The sequence below is a fragment of the Euphorbia lathyris genome, chromosome 5 (assembly GCF_963576675.1).
Source record: "Euphorbia lathyris chromosome 5, ddEupLath1.1, whole genome shotgun sequence".
Classification (NCBI taxonomy): Eukaryota; Viridiplantae; Streptophyta; class Magnoliopsida; order Malpighiales; family Euphorbiaceae; genus Euphorbia; species Euphorbia lathyris.
Genome location: NC_088914.1, coordinates 2,975,856 through 2,993,330, shown reverse-complemented (window position 1 = coordinate 2,993,330; position 17,475 = coordinate 2,975,856). Strand labels below are relative to the sequence as shown.

Here is a 17,475-nt window from a genome sequence, read left to right as displayed (position 1 = left end):
CAGACCGGTCAAACAACCGAAAAAGATAAAGGGTTAAGAGTTTGATGTTTAACCGGGATTCAACCGGTATTCAAAAATCATGTGCAAATTATATTTTTATTCATATTTAATCTTATAACATAGTATAATATCAACTATATTCATAAAAATTACACTAATATAATAATATTTATTTAGTAGCAAAACATTAATAAATTTAACATGACAAATAAATATAAAAATTAAAGAAAATATATACTTTTAAAATTAATAGTGATTATTTTTTATTAATAACTAACATGTAAATATGCTAATAGGATATGTCTTTTATAATTCAACTTAAATTTAAATTTATTAAATTTTTAAATTTTATTCGTATATATTTAAAATCTAAATGCTAATTAAACTGTATTAATACTGAGAAAATATAATTTTCTAATTATATTTATCTAAATAGAAAAAAATAATACTAAATTATATTTTAATGATTTAAGTTATAACATTATTATTTATTCTTAAATAGTTAATAATAGACATAAGTGAAATGGTAGTGTAGTGGTGAGTATTAGAGTCTATAGACCAAAGGTCCAAGGTTTGAATCCTACAAATTTATATATTTTTTTAAGTAAACATGTCTAAAAGCAAACCGGACCAAACCGCTTAATCGGCACTGGGTCAACCGGTTCATGGTTAAACCGATCGGTTTGAGCAGGTCTGAACGGTTTTCAAGGATTTAACAACCGGGCCACCTCCGGTCCAAAATTGTGACCGGTTCTGGTCGAACCGGGTTGGACCGGCCGGACCGGTCCGGATTTGATAACCTTGATAATTATTAAAATATTGATTTAACAAGCAATAAAGCTAGCTAGCTACATCTACATCTAATTAGACATGTGGTGCCCAGTATCCGCTAGGCATGTGTCGCTTGAGCTGGACTTGGGAAAAAAGGAAAAAACTTGATCTAGGTCCAGGTCCGCTGAGGCGCGTTAAAATCCGTCTATATTTTTTTAGACGGATGTGTAATTGATAAAAATAGCACCGCATGGTCCAACTATATACGAATATTAATACTTAAAGTTAACTTTCAAAAATAACTTTATGGTTATACTCATGGTTATCAAAACCGGAACGATCAAAGAACCGTAAGAGCTAAAGGGTGAAGGGTTTAAGGTTTAACTAGGGTTGAACCGAGGTTCAAATAATACTAAAAAATAATAATTTTAATTTTATTTACACCTTCAAACATAATAAAAATGTTAATTTGAATTTTATATCCGAATATATAACTTAATTATCATGACCAATTATAACTTGCATATTCTGAATGAAACAAAAACTTAACTTGATTGATTATAAATTTTATATTATGATATATAATATGAAATTAAACAGTAATATAACTTCATTTTAGTACATATATTATTAATATTTTTTTACTACATATCCATCAAGCATGATTTAATTTAATTGTTTATTCTTTGTGAACATACAAAAATCAATCATCAACAGAGACTTATTGATAATCAAATGAAAGCATGAATATCAAACCATTAACAAATATTCCAGTACTACGTTAATACTGATTCGAAAATTATTTTTTTAAATGAAATTCAAGTTAATTTTTTCTTAATTGGATTAGTTAATTTTAATTGAAAGTTAAATTTTTTATTTATTTTTTTAAAAGTTACAGTACAAACATTGAACCGTTTGGACCATAAAAACCGTGACCGGGTTTTCGGGTCGCTGGTTCAACCGGCCAGGTCACCGGTTTTTAGCGGTTTTCTAAGATGTAATAAAATGGCCACTTTCGGACCGGAATACCTACCGGGTCCAGTTCAACCCGATTGAACCGATCGGGCCGGTCCGGGTTTGATAACCTTGGTTATACTTTTTGTTATCAACCGTCATTTTTAAACATTAATTGAAGTTCAATGACTATATGTTAGATATATTTCTGATGATCAAGAACAGCCTGAACCTTTCTACATTCTTGATTTAGCAGCGGTTCTCAAACTCATAGAAAAATGGAACCAATCCCTACCCAATGTGACCCTATTTTATGCTGTGAGATGCAACCCCGTGCTACTTGCTCTGGCGAAACTCGGAGCAAGCTTCAACTGCGCTAGCGAGGCTGAAATTGCAACCGTTCTCGCTCTCGGTGTTGCCCTCGACATGATTGTTTATGCCAATCCCATCAAACAGATGGTTGACTCTCTTTCTCAACTTTGATCTTATTTTCTTTATAGCTTTTAATCTTTAAAACCGGACATAAAAGTCTCTTGAGTTTTGATGACTCCAATAGTAGATAACTCTTCATTGTAAAGTTAATGGAACGATTTTTAAAGAAACTTTAATTTTTCAATGTTTTTAGTTTTGATCTCGTTTATGTGGTGTTTGGTTGGAAAGAGAAAATTGTTGTTAAAAAGGACAAAAGCTACGGTGATTTGAATAATAAAAAATAGTGGATACATGAGAAATATGGTTCCAAATAAATTTAATTCTTAGATTTTTTCAATTTGAGGTTACTTTTAAGGTTAATTCTAAAAAAAAAAATTAAGGGTAAATTTTAAATAAAACCCATGTGATTTCACTAATTTTCAGATAAAAGACTGTGATTTACTTTTCCTCAAAACAAGGATTGAGGTTTCGCATTTGGATTAATGCTATTAAAACCATTTTTAACGTCCTGAAAATAAATTTTTTAAAGAATTAAAGTTGTTCAATGTCGTATTTTTTTTATAGAACTACATTTTTGATTTTCGAAAATCATATTTTTTGGAACTTTCTCTCTCTAAACATTAATTTTCTCTCTCTTTACCAAACATCATCTAAATAATCTTAAAATAAAAAAGTTGAAGAATTAAAGTTGCTTAGAATGTTAGTAGTTCTTAAAATATGTCATTTTTGAAGTCGTCAATGGTGATTTTAATAGTATCAATCGAAAAAGTCCTTATTTTGCTAAAGTTGAAAACCTCAATTCTCGTTTTGACAAAGAGTAAACCACAGTCCTTTATCTGAAAATCAGTGAAACCACATGAGTTTTATTTAAAATTTATCCAAAAATTAATGTAGTCATACTAATTTTCAAATGAAAGATTACGTTTTTTGTTGTCAAAACAGAGATTGTGCTTGTCGTCATTTGAAAAATGTAGGACTTATGAGTTGGCAATATCAATTTTACCATTAATGACCTTAAAATAAAAAATTTCAAGAATTTGATGATATTCTAAGCAATTTTAGTTCTTCAACTTTTTAGTTTTGAGGTCATTTATGTGTTGTTTCAGAAAGTTAATGTTTAGAGAGAGAAAACTCAAAAAATAATGATTTTGAAAAATAAAAAAAATGTAGTTTGATAGTAAATGTGATACTAAACAACTTTAATTTTTGATTTTTTTTATTTATTTTGAGATCGTTAATGGCCAAATTAGCATTGTCAACCAAAAAACTCTTGATTTTGCAAATTGCGATAAGCATATTCCCCATTTTGACATTAAAAATAGCACAGTCCTTCATCTATAAATCAGTGTAACCACGATAATTTTTTTTTTATATATTTTTTTGGAATTAACGCTTATTTGTATAGAGACTTTATGATAGTAAATAGCAAAGTGTATGGACTTTTAAGTAAAGGGTACTAAAGAAAGTAAAGAATAAGTTGAGGAGATATAAGTGTAATTTTATCCAATTTAAATATGATATAAATAATGATAATTGTGGCAAACAGTTTCTCTGTAATTTATATTGTCGTATTAGAAATTGACAACTCTACAACAGATCTCCCATATCAAGTACGCAACTAGAACTCGAGTGAACCTAACGGTCTTCGATTCAAAAGAAGAGATTGATAAGACAAAGAAATGGCACCTGAAATCAGAACTGTTACTCCGGATTAATCCCGAAGGACACCACTTCCCCGCGTTCCCTTGGAACCAAATACGATGCTTCTACCGATGAAATGATTCTATTGCTAAAACATGCTCATCGGCTTGGTATGAAAGTCGTCGGTGTTTCCTTCCACGCGGGTTCAAGCGACGAAAGTAGATATTTACCGTAGAGCCATTATCACAGCAAGACTCGCATTTGATGCTGCAACTCAGCTGGAAATGCCGGCAATGCATATTCTCAACATTGGTGGAGGATTCAAGGCGAACCAATTGTTTGACGGGATAGTGAAAACTGTAAACGAATCTATTGAGGAATTCTTCCATGATATACTGTTGCTAAAAGTGATTGCTGAGCCAGGAAGATTTTTCGTCGAGACGACGTTCACAATGGCGACGAATGTGATAGGGAAATGGGTGAGAGGAGACCAAATTCAGTACTGGATGGACGACAAGATTTATGTTAAGATGCAATAATAAAAGGGTTAGATGCAAAAATACCTCTAATGTTACAATAAAGAGCAATTTTACCCATAACATCTAAAATGGTGCAATTTTACCCCTAACATTGACAAGTAAGAGCAATTTACCCCTAACATTGACAAGTTGATGAGAAATAATCGTCAAACTGCCTTCTCGGTAATGAATCTTACCATCTACGATTCACATGTGTGTCATTCTACACTCGTAGTAACATATGATTAGACGTGATTTTTTTTAAAAATTAAAAAATATACTGTCTTTTGTACAAATTGGACAAAAAAATTTCGAATATTTCGCTAAATTTATAAATATTAATCTCCAATTCTATTATTAAATTACATAAAATATAATGTCTGAAATTGACTAATTGCCAACGTTAGGTGTAGAATTGCTCTTGAGTGTCAACGTTAGGATAAAATTGTACAATTTTAAACTTTAAAAGTTAAATTGATCCTGATTGTAAACGTTAGAGGTATTTTTGTACTTTATCCCAAATAAAATTCGTAACATCTTTGAGTTAGTTTGATATTTACAAAGTAATGTTTCTAGAATACTTAATATGTTATAATAATTGATAAATAGCTCAAAATCACAAATCCAAAAAATTAAGATTTAATCATGTTTGTTTATAAGATTTGTTGCTTATAAAAAATACTAATTAGATAAACTAACAAGTACACGTTATTTATGCTTATAAAAATACTAATTAAAAATCTTCACTTGATTTGCAAAATAATAATTATTAAAATATTGATTTAACATGCAACAAAGCTAGCTAGCTATATCTTATTAGACTTGTCCACGTGTCTGGTATCCGCTCAGACCAGTGTTCAGGGGCGAATCCAGTATGGGGGCACTAGGGGCAGTTACCTCTACTGACATTTGTATTTTTAGAAAAACTCAGGTATTAATTTTGAAGTTTTAGAGCTTTGCCCATATTTATTAATGGAGGTTTAGGATTTACTGGTTCTATAATTGAGGATGAAGAATGGTTTTAAATTTCGAGGAATGACCTAGTGCGATAAAGAGCAAGCGACCAGCCCTTGGAGTATATTTTCTTTTTATTTTTTTTAAATTCTGTTTTAAAACAAAACGACATCGTTTTATTTAATTAGAACTGCGTCGTTTTGTTTACAATAAAAATAAAAAATAAAAAGTAAATATTTAAATGTAAAACTAAATAGTCCTAAAACAAATCATGAGTCTCTCTTACTCTCTTTAATCTCTTTACTTTTTCCTCAATTCCTCTTTCTTCTTAAGCTTAATTTGAAATCCTTAATCCTAACTAAGATTAAATCAAAATTGGCAGCCAATCCCTCCGTAGTCGGATCGTTGATCGTTGGTCCGGCACTCCATCTCCGATCTTTGCCTCTCTGCTTTAGTTTTTTTTGCTCCTACTTAAATTTTGATTTTATATTTCTGCTACTATTTTACTTAAACTTGAGCTTTGATCTCTGGTTCTTATTAATTATTATTTTTTGGATAAAAATTATTTTAGTTGTATTGTTTGCTCCCATGGGGGAGAAATCCTGGATTCGCCCCCTGCCTGTGTCCTTTGAGCCGGGACTGGATAAGGAAAATTGACTTTAGGTCCAAGCCTGTGTAGACCTGTTAAAGTCCGTCTATTTTTTAGGCGGGCTTGAGTTTTTTTTTATGGAAAGGTTGGGACGGGTGTATTTGATCCGCGGACATCCCAGCCAGGCTGGCACCGGCGGACTTGAGATTGATAAAAATAGCACGGTCCAGACCAACCCGGCCCGCCTATTAATGTTAAGGGTTAATTTAAAAAAAAATCACGTGGTTACGCTAATTTGCAGATTGGTGTCTGTAGTTTTTTATTTTTATTTTTGTTAAAAACAGATGAGGAGGTTTTTTTCCATTTACAAATCAATGACTTTTAGATTGACATTGCGAATTTGGCCTTTAATAAACCTCAAAATAGAAAATTTCAAAAATTGATGATATTCTAAACAACTTTAATTCTTCAACCTTTTAGTTTTGAGATTATTTACGTATTGTTTAGTTATGAGAGAGGAAATGAATGTTTAGAGAGGGAATGAAAAATAAAAAAAATGGTTTTATAGTAAATATGGTACTAAAAAAATTAATTCTTGGAATTTTTTATTTTGAGATCATCAATGCCCAAATTGGGAATGTCAACATAAAAGTCATGTAAATCGGAAAAAACTCTGGTCCTCTGTGTGGCTAGTTTATCCGACTGTCCAAGTTCGGCGAAGCATCCCTCAAGGCTCCTCCTCTTCCAACAGGTCACACGACGTGTGAGTAATAGCCACAGGATGTGTGAATTACCACTTCGAGTTCAAGGAGTTCATCCCACACGCCGTGTGCCCCCATGTTGTGTGGGTGTTTTCCTCCCAATTTTCCAATCAGCACTTCGCTCATACATCGTGTGGCTCCGTGTGAGACACTTCTTCCTCTCGCCTTGGGTTTCCATTGAAGATACCCACATCACTAACTCCTTTGTTTCAGTTTCAATTCCGTATTTTCTTGAGATTTTATTGTGTATTGATGTTCCGCCTTATTAATATAACTTCTCGTTTTGTCCAAAAAAAAATATTGCGTAAACCTAACCATATATTATATATTGGTGGTTTTTACTTGATTAGTAACTGATCAAATAAATTCGTCCAGTTATCATTAGATCAAGACTTATTAAATCTAAATTTTAAAATAATTTTAATAAGTATAAATCTAACCGTGACTATGACTCAATGAAAAATATTGGTTGTGTATTTATTTGTTTTGAATAAAATAATAATAATAAGACTACCAAAACAGAACTTGGACTTATTAATCATGCCCATGTGCATAACAGTACTTGGACTTATTATACTTAAATTATTAATACTGGGTGGGTAAATAATAATAGGGGTAAATAATTTATTAGTCTGCTGATTTTTACCTAACACACTGTTTAGTTTTCTTATTTTGAAAAACACATTTTAAAGTCTATATCTTTTATCAATATTAACCATTTGATCCTCTTATCTATTTTTTAGACTTGTAACCGTTATATTTTAGTATAAATAGACATATATAAAATAACAGAGTAACATGGTCAACTTGTATTGTACTGTGGTTGACCTAAAAGCTAAGATATGTTCGGTTAAAAATATAAAAAAAATAGATAAAAGGACCACATGGTTAATATTGGTAAAAGTTAGGGACCTTAAAATGTGTTTTTTAAAATAGAGGGATTAAACAGTGTGTTAGGTAAAAACTATAGGACTAATAAATTATTTACTCTAATAATAATAAGGGTTAATTTTATATAAAATTCGATGGTTTCACGATTTTTGCAGTGTTGGTTTTTTTTGTCAACAAATCATATGGTATCGTTAGTTATTTTGGGTTGATTTTACTAAATTTAGCTCATAACGATCTTAAAATGAAAATTTTTAAGAATTAAAATTGTTCAGTATCATATTTACTATGGAACCACATTTTATTTTTTTCAAAATCATAATTTTTGGAATTTTTTCTCTTTAAATATTAGCTTTCTCTCTCCTAAAAAAACAATAATAATATCAAACTTAAAAATTTAAAAAATTAAAATTGCTTAAAATATAATTTAATTCTTGAAAATTTTACTTTGATATCGTTGTCATCCAAATTTAGCAAAGTCAATTTAAAATGGCCAACGATGCCCACCACATGATTTGTTTTGTAAAAAAAAAATATAGATACCGATCTATAAAAACGTGAAATCTTATGGATTTTATTTAAAATTAACTCGAATAGTAATTCATTATAAAAACAAATAAAATATTAACTAATTCAACATCAAACCCAAAAAAAATAATATTCTAAAAAATAATTAAAGTTATTTTACTGTTGATTTGGTCACAAAAAAAACAAATAAATTCAATTATAGAATTAACAATAATGTCTTATATTTGGAGGGACATGTATCTTTTATGACATGATTTTCTCATTTGTTCATATGTATTTAGTAACCACGGGATTATGGTAGAGTGGTAAAGGCTCCTCCTCCCTTAACCAAAGGTCCATGGATCCTCGCCTTTGGGAATGGAAAGAATTTCCATGGCTAGTTAAATGAAACAGTTTTACCATTTCGGAGGCCAGCCAAAAAATTTTTGCTCAGATGTTTAAAAAAAGTTACCAATTTATGCATTGATAACAGAACGTGATCCATCATTCATATTATTCCGTTAAGTTTTGATTTCTCTCTATATACAATTGATAGAACTTAATGAAGTAATATAAATGACGTGTTACGTTCCGTTATCGAGATCTTTTCTAACAACATAAAATATTAACTAATTCAACATTAAATTTTTGTATGTAGAGCCTAAATTGATACTTTTTTTAAAAACTGCGTAATTATAATTTTTCATAAAAACACATAAAATATTAACTAATTCAACATCAAAACAAAAAGAAAAAAATCCTAAAAAATAACTAAAGTTATTTTACTATTAATTTGGTCACAAAAAACAAACAAAGACAATTATTGAGTAGGCTGGCTGTCATTCCAAAAATAGAATTAACAATAATGTCTTAGATTTGGAGGGACATGTATTTTTATGGCATGATTTTCTCATTTGTTCATATGTTAAATTATTGTAAAATCTAATTCAGTAGAATTTCTTATTCATTTTCAACTTATTTCTAATTAGACCTGTCTACGGGTTTGGATATCTGTCCCGCTCCGCCTAAACCCGTGTCTCTTGGACCAGACTTGGATAATAAAAATTGTTCATAGACCCAGCTCGACCCAGGTTCGTTAAAGCCCATCTATTTTTTGGGTGGATTTGAGATTAATAAAAATAACACGGGCCGGTCCAGTCCGGCCCGCCTATTAATATTAATTAATAAACATATACATTTATATATTAAATATTTATTTTTAAGTATAATATTTATTTTTTATAATTAACAATTTTATATTTATATTTAGGTTGAGCTTGGGATTTGATTTTTAAGCCCAAATCCGGTCCGACTCGAGCCCGCCTAAATTAATAGTGGACTGGGCTGGGCTTGGACTGAGTATTTTTACCTAAAAACCCGATAGGTCCGGCCCGAGTCCGGCCCATGGACATGTCTATTAATCGGCCGAATGAATGGTCAACCTTTAAGCTTTTTCATCCTTTTGGTTTTAACACAAATGATTTAGATTAAGAAGTCATATCGATTTAACAACTTTTAGGATTTTTCCGTAAAATATCTGACACACTCACATGGAGAAAACAAAAGTTAAGGGATTAGTGGCAACTAATCCAATTGAGATTAAAGGATCGGACGTACCTTATTTAGCCGATTAATCTCGTTAAAAGCGGAAGCGGATCTAATCACCACGATCTTTATACCATCAGAGAAAATCAACCACTTGGTGTTTAGCCGGGGAAGAATGTGTAAACCACAGACTAGAAGATGAACTGATTGAGAGATCGATGAAGAGAGAGAGAGAGAGAGGCGCATGAGGCAGAGAGGAGAAGGAGGCTCGATGTATCTGATTATGATCAGGTTGCCGATTAGAGTTTAGTGGTGCTCCTTTTATATGGAGCCCAAAACCCTAATTACTCCACCTTATAAGATGGGCTTGGCCCGTTCTATTTCGAACGGGTCGGATTAATCCTAATTAATCCAAACATCTCCCACTCGTACGTAGTAGAACCTGTTGAAACACATTTCCACAATGATTTTGATTTGACAAAATTATTCAAATTAGAATTAAATCCCTATGATAAAATATTCCAACACATTAAATTTAAATGCTTTGATTTATTTGTTACTAATGTGTGTGTTCAAGTGTTGTTTAAATATTTAATTCATAAGTATTGAAAGACATTAAGACCAAAGCCCAAAGTCCATTAAACAAAGTCAAGGCCCAAGATAAAGTCAAACCGGATCAAGGCCTGTTGGAACAACTCGGCCCAGCAAGAAGAAGGATCCAGAAGACTGGATATTTCCTTCACAACGAAGCTGCTGAGTTCAACAGACAACGCGAAAGTTGACTCAAACAACTTGGAGACAAAGCTAATCCAATTGAGGAAAAGTTCAGACGCAACAGAAAGTTGTCGAGAAGACTTTTCCATAAATGGAGAGATAACCTGACGTTTACTGACCAAAAGCATCTGAGCACTGATCAACACAGAAAAGGTAACGTTCTTATTGGCCGAAGACACTGAGCGTTGAGGAGTGAAAAGGACAACAGAGTCGTTTCCCTCCAATGGTTATTTCGAAATTTGAAATCACTGAAGGCTCAAGTGTCACTATAAATAGGCCCTTCATTTTCTTCATTCGACGCAGATCTTCACCAAGTTGAAACGCTGACCAAATTCCTACTTGAAGTTCTGTGCCAAAGCAAAGCAAAGAAAAGAAAAGAAATCTTACACTCATTCTCATTCTGTGTAAAAGATTAGATTTTAGATCATTCAAAGTGTTCTGTGTATTTAGAACAAAACCTTTATCAATTCTAAAGATTGTTAGGAGATATTGAGTTGCTCGGTTTTAGCACCCAGTGGTAGAATAGTGTTGAGTATACGATATAGAGGAAGGTACTCTGTATACTCGCTGACTATTGTAAGAGGTTTGTGCACTACCTTAAAGAGCTCAGTAGTGGATTAAAGCTTGGAAGGATTCCGGGGACTGGATGTAGGCAGGAGGCCGAACCAGGATAAAACTGCTAAGTAACATTCTCTAAACCTTAACTCCTTATCTGCTTACTTTGTATTGTGCCTAGTAAAACGCTTAACTGATATATATTGAGTTGTGTGATTTGGTGTTGAGCTTAGGAATAGACTGTTTAGTGCTATCTCCTGACTCAACGTTAGAAGCAGCATTATTCTTTGATTAACTAAAGCTACCTCTGACCTCACTCAATATCACCGTGCTGAAGAATCTAAGAGAAAAATCTTAAGTCAAGATTAATACAAGTCAGCCTTAAAGAGAAAATTTTTAAATAGTTCCTTAACCTCCCCCCCCCCCCCCCTCCCAGGAACTAATTCTCACATTCTAAGGGACCAACAGAACCAATTCCAATAATACTCATCTCAAAATTCTTATCTCATCTTTCGTTAATAGTCCGTGCGACCACCATACTATTGAGAGCTCAATTGTTATATACTCGTTGGAGATATACAGCTGCTCGATGTGCATGTTTCAACCTTGGGACTATATACTCGTTGGAGATATGTAACTTTTAGACTTAAACATGGATCGTCTTTGACGTATGCATTATCCCAGATTCCTTATCACATCCACTATAATTACCTAGATCTCTACAATTCATCTGATTTTACAAATACGCTCAAAAGCATAAGTGTCCGGACGGTGAAAAACAGAATGCCACAAGATGTGAACTCAATGGATATCTTTCATTCTCGTTGTATTCCGTCCATCATAGTCTAACTCGCTTATCTAGTTAGAACCATGTTTTTTATTTTTCAAAATCATCATTTTTAGAGTTTTTTCTCTCTAAATAGTAACTTTCTCTCTTCTCAAAACAACACCTAAATTACCTCAATCCTAAAAATTTAAAGAATTAAAGTTGTTTAAAATACCATTTAATTCTTCAAAATTTTCATTTTGAGGTCGTTATCGGCTAAATTTAGCAAAGTCAACCCAAAATGACTAATAATGTCAATCACAAGGTTTGTTTTGTAACAAAAAAAAATATAGATATCGATTTGCAAAAACATAAAACCATATAACTTTTATTTGAAATTAAATAATAAGTCATTATAAAAACAAATAAAATATTGACTCATTCAACATCAAAACAAAAAGAAAAAGATTCTAAAAAATAATTAAAATTATTTTATTATTGATTTGAGGTTTAACACCTTTCCAACCCCTTCAAGTTGTCCTAATATTGCAACTGACTTCCGAACATAGACTTCTGACAACTAACCTCCAAACTTGTTTATTTGGAACAAATAATTCCTTAAATTGCTCAATTGGAACAAATAACTCCTCAAGTTGCTTATTTAGAATAAGTAACCCCTAAACCCAAAAAACATTCAACATAATATATCACATCATAAATAAAAGATTTCAAATTATCGGTTGCTACATCTAACTAATCTAGTGATACATTAAGTAAAGGACAAATAAAACTCCCAAAATAACCTATTTGTGGGGTTATTTGTTCGAAATAAACAAGTTGAGAAGGTTAGTTATTGCAAGTCTAAATTCGGAGGATCAGTTGCAGTATTGGAATAACTTAAAGGGCTAGAAAGGTAGTAAGCCATTGATTTGATTACAGAAAAACAAACAAAGACAATTATAGTGGGCTGGCTGTCATTTTTGAATTAACAATAATGTCTTAGATTTGGAGGGACATGTTATCTTTTATGACATGATTTTTTATTTGTTCATATGTTAAATTCTTATAATCAATTTAATTTCTTTTGATCAATTGTTATTTCGATTAATCTTTTCCGTAGAATGAATTACGAATGTTTAAACTTTTTCATCCTTTCGGTTTTTTTAACACAGTCGAATTAGTCTAAGAAATCAGATTTAACAACTTTTGAGATTTTTCCACAAAATATCTGGCACACTCGCATGCAGAAAACAAAATGCAACAACTAAAACACGTAATTAAAATATTTTTATTATATTTATTATATAAAAGTTCAAGTTAACGTTATCATATAACGAAGTCTCTAGAGTCTATGACTCATAGTTTGCTACTTTGCTTTACTCTTACCGTTGCGAATTTTTTTAGAGAGAGACATGAAAAAATTACGATTTTTTAAGAGAGAAAGATGACAACAATGGTAATAGGGTCCAATTTTTTCATTTAAAATATGGCTTTTAAAATATTTAAGATAGTTCCGTAGGGAGGCGCTAGAGAGGCCCTGGCCCCTCCCGATCGTCCAAGAAATATTCTGTCGAATTTAAAAGAACCTGTCCAGGAATCCTAAGGAATGCAAAATCCTTGCTTTTTAAACTAACTGATATGAATCAAGTCCAGTTGGTTTTAATCACATGGACTTTAATGACCATGTAGTATTTGGTCATTTACTGTTAGATCCATTGTTCAAAACCAATGTCTCCTGGCCCTGTCTAGACGCTCAAAATCAAGAATCCGCCGTGATTTTCTCCGATTAGTCCATCTAGGCGTTTTTATGGTCCGTTTGGGCTCCGCCTAGGCCGCCTCTAGACCTCCTAGGCGCCGCCTAACGATGAACAAAAGCATTTCTTATTATGAACTTTTTTAGGGTAAATTCCAAAAAAAAAACCCTGTGGTTTCATGTTCTTCCAAAAAAACCCTTGTGGTTTGTTAATACAAAAAAAGGACTGTGGTTTGCGCCGTTACCCGAAAGACGAAAAATGGCTTAACACCGTTAAAGTGCTGACGTGGCACAGAGGTAAAATCGGAAAATCGAATTTTTTTTTATTTTTTTCCCTCTCTCTCTCCTCTTCTTCTTCTTCCTTCTTCTTCTTCTTCTCCTTCCTCCTTCTTCTTCCTTCTTCTTCCTTCTTCATCTTCTTCCTTCTTCCTTCTTCTTCCTTCTTCATCTTCTTCCTTCTTCCTTCTTCTTCTCATTCTTTTCTCTTCTTCTCCTTCCTCCTTCTTCTTCCTTCTTCTTCTCCTTCTTCCTTCTTCTCTCCTCTTCTTCCTTCTTCTTCTTCTTCTCTTCTCCTTCTTCTTCTTCTTCTTCTTCCTTCTTCTTCTTCTTCTCTCCTCCTCCTTCTTCTTCCTTCTTCCTTCTTCTTCTTCCTTTTTTTTAAGTTTCGGAAATTTTCCAGATTTCTGGATTCCGAAAATCTGGAAAATTTCTAGATTTCCGCACCTTTTCTTTTAAAGTCTAGATCGATGAACTCATTTCTGTCTGTCTTGAATCTACCTCTTCGTTTGAGAATCATATGGTACCACTTCTCACGGATTCCATCGACAATCTAGTCTAGCATAACTGCAGACTTGCTTAGCAACCTTCCTAGTACAGGTTGGGTTGAATCTGCTTTGAGTGTGCCTACGTTCATATGTATGCCAATTTCCTTCTTTTAAAATTATGTGAACATACCTTCATCGAGGGATATTCCTACTTGTTTTGTGATATTTCCACCCCTCAGCTAAGAATTTAAAATCTGGAAATATTCCAGATTTCTAGAATCCAGAAATCTGGAAATCGGAAATTAAAAAAAAAAAAGAATAGAAGAAAAAAAGAAGAAGAAGAAGAAGGAGAAGGAGAGAAGAAGAAGGAGGAAGGAGAAGAAGAAGAAGAAGAAGAAGAAGAAGAAGAAGAAGAAGAAGAAGAAGAAGAAGAAGAAGAGGGAAAAAAATAAAAAAATCGAATTTCCAACCTTACCCCTGTGCCACGTCAGCACTTTAACGGTGTTAAGCCATTTTCCGTTTTTCGAGTAACGGCGCAAACCACAGTCCTTTTTTTTTGTATTAACAAACCACAAGGGTTTTTTTGGAAGAACATGAAACCACATGTTTTTTTTTTGGAATTTACCTTTTTTTATTATAATTCAGTTTTAAATTGTTTCACTGATATCGTTGTTGAAATGTTGATGTTTACTAAATTTTTTAAAATATATATTATAAATATACATGTTTTTCTATATTAAATATTTTTATATTATTATTTTGGGTAAATTCTAAAAAAAACCCTGTGGTTTGGCCGATTTCCAAAAAAAACCCCTGTGGTTTGTTAATACAAAAAAAGGACTATGTTATACGCCATTACCCGAAAAACGGAAAATAGTTTAACACCGTTAAAAAGCTGATGTGGCACATGGATAAAATTGGAAAAATGAATTTTTATTATATTTTGGGTAATTAATTTATTAGTCCTTATATTTTGACAAAACACATTGTTTAGTCCTTGTATTTTCAAAAACACATGATAAGGTCCCTAACCTTTTTCTCAGTGAACTGTTTAGTCCTTCCGTCTGTTTGTTAGATTTTTTACCGTTTATGACTTCGGAAATGACTAAATTACCCTTTATTATTTACCTTCAAACTTTAGAAGAGGAAATCCAATTTAGAAGAAGAAGCTATTTGTATGGAGAACAAGAAAAAGAACATACCCAATGTTTACGAATTTGAACGATTAAGAAGAAAATCAAGAAGAAGAACACTCAAAGTTGATTTCAGATGCATTAGAATTTAAAGAAAAGGAAAAGAAGAACGCAAATCCAAATTGACTAACAAAATCTTCATGAAACTCTAATGGCAGGGACTAAACAGTTAATCGAGAAAAACGTTAGGGACTAAATAGTTCACTGAGAAAAATGTTAGGGATCTTACCATGTGTTTTTGAAAATACAGGGACTAAACAGTATGTTTTGTTAAAATATAGGGACTAATAAATTAATTACCCTTATATTTTTTATTTTTTTTTCTCTCTCTCTCCTCCTCCTTTTTCTTCTTCTCTTCTTCTTCTTCCATTAATAAGGAGAATAAATTATTTTTCTTTCTCTCTCTCCTTCTTTCATGGTTTTTCTTTTCTTCTTCTCTTCTCTACTTAGTTTTTTTTTCTTCTTCTTCCTCTTCTCTTCTTCTTCTTCCTCCTCTCTTCTCTTCTTCTTCTTCTTCCTTTTTTTCTTCTTCTTCTTCTTCCTCCTCTCCTCTCTTCTTTTTCTTTTTTTCTTTTTATGTTTCGATTCCAGAAATCTGGAAATTTCCAGATTTCCGGAGTATCGGAAATTTAAAAAAAAAATAGAAGAAAAAAAAAGAAGAAGAAGGAGGAAGAAGAAGAAGGAAGAGGAAGAAGAAGAAGAAGAAGAAGAAGAACAAGAAGAAGAAGAAGAAGAAGGACACGTCAGCTTTTTAATGGTGTTAAGCCATTTTCCGTTTTTCGGGTAACGGCGTATAACACGGTCCTTTTTTTGTATTAACAAACCACAGGGGTTTTTTTGGAAATCGGCCAAACCATATGGTTTTTTTTTGGAATTTACCCTATTATTTTTATATAGTATAATACATATTTTAATTGAATTTATATAACAATTTATTGATTAATAAATAAAAAATATAAAAAAATACATATTCGATTAATCTCCGACTAATCCCCGATTAATCCTTAAGGATCATGTCCGGCCGACTAGCGCCTAGCGTTTTTTACAAACCTTGGTTAGATCTAGACTTATTAGAATCCTAAAATGGAGATTCAAAGCATCCTAAGATTTAAATTTAATAAGTCTAGATCTAACTATAAATGATCAAATTGATTTGGTTTTTAAGTTCCATGTCAACATTGCTGCCAGTATAAAATATGTAAACTAAATATTTAATTTTTTAAAGGGTTAAGGTGTAAAAATACCCCTAATATTTTGGATCAGGAGCAATTTTACTCCTAACGTCTAAAATGGTGCAATTTTACCCCTAACGTTGGAAGCCAATAGCAATTTTACAACTAATATTAATAAATTGGGTCAATTTGAGAAATAATTCATCAAACTGTCTTCTTGATCATGGATCTTGTCATCTACACTTCACACATGCGTCATTTTATCAGTAACAAATCACAAACATATGTTAGGATGTGAAAAAAAATATATTGTTTTTTTTATACGAATTAGACAAAAAAAATTAAAAAAAATCACCGAATTTATAAATATTAATCTCGAGTTCTATTATTAACTTATAAAAAAACATGAAATCCTTTTTTTTAAAATTAATTGTTATGCAATTGGTGCAGAATAAAGAATAAAAAATATATGTGTTTCATAATAGTGTCTGAAATTGACCCAACGTTGAAGGTAAAATTGCTCTTAGCTTCCAACGTTAGAGCTAAAAATTGCACAATTTTAGACAGATAAAATTGCTCCTGATCCAAAACGTGACCTTAACTCATTATAAATTATTCTGTTTATATATATAAGGTACCTTTAAAAGAAAAAAAATGATTGTATTTACTATTTTGACACGTTTCTACTTTTTTTTATTTTATGCTTTTAAAATTATAATATAAGTATTGCTAAAGAACAAAAATTTAAGGGTCATTGACGTGATTTACTCCAAAAAGAAAAAGAAAAAAAGGTAAATTAATCCATCCATTTAATTTCAAAATGAAACATAAATATCACTCTATGTTACACTTTTTTTTTTATATATATATTATGACTATTAAATTTCATCTAACAATATCCAAAACTAATTATTTTAACCATATTAACGGTAGAACAT

At 31.7% G+C, this 17,475-nt stretch overlaps 1 pseudogene; it reads left to right on the top strand.

Annotated features, from left to right (window-relative positions):
- The first annotated feature begins 1,089 nt into the window (after positions 1 to 1,089).
- Positions 1,090 to 4,337, top strand: LOC136229648 (ornithine decarboxylase-like; annotated as a pseudogene).
- Positions 4,338 to 17,475: the final 13,138 nt, after the last annotated feature.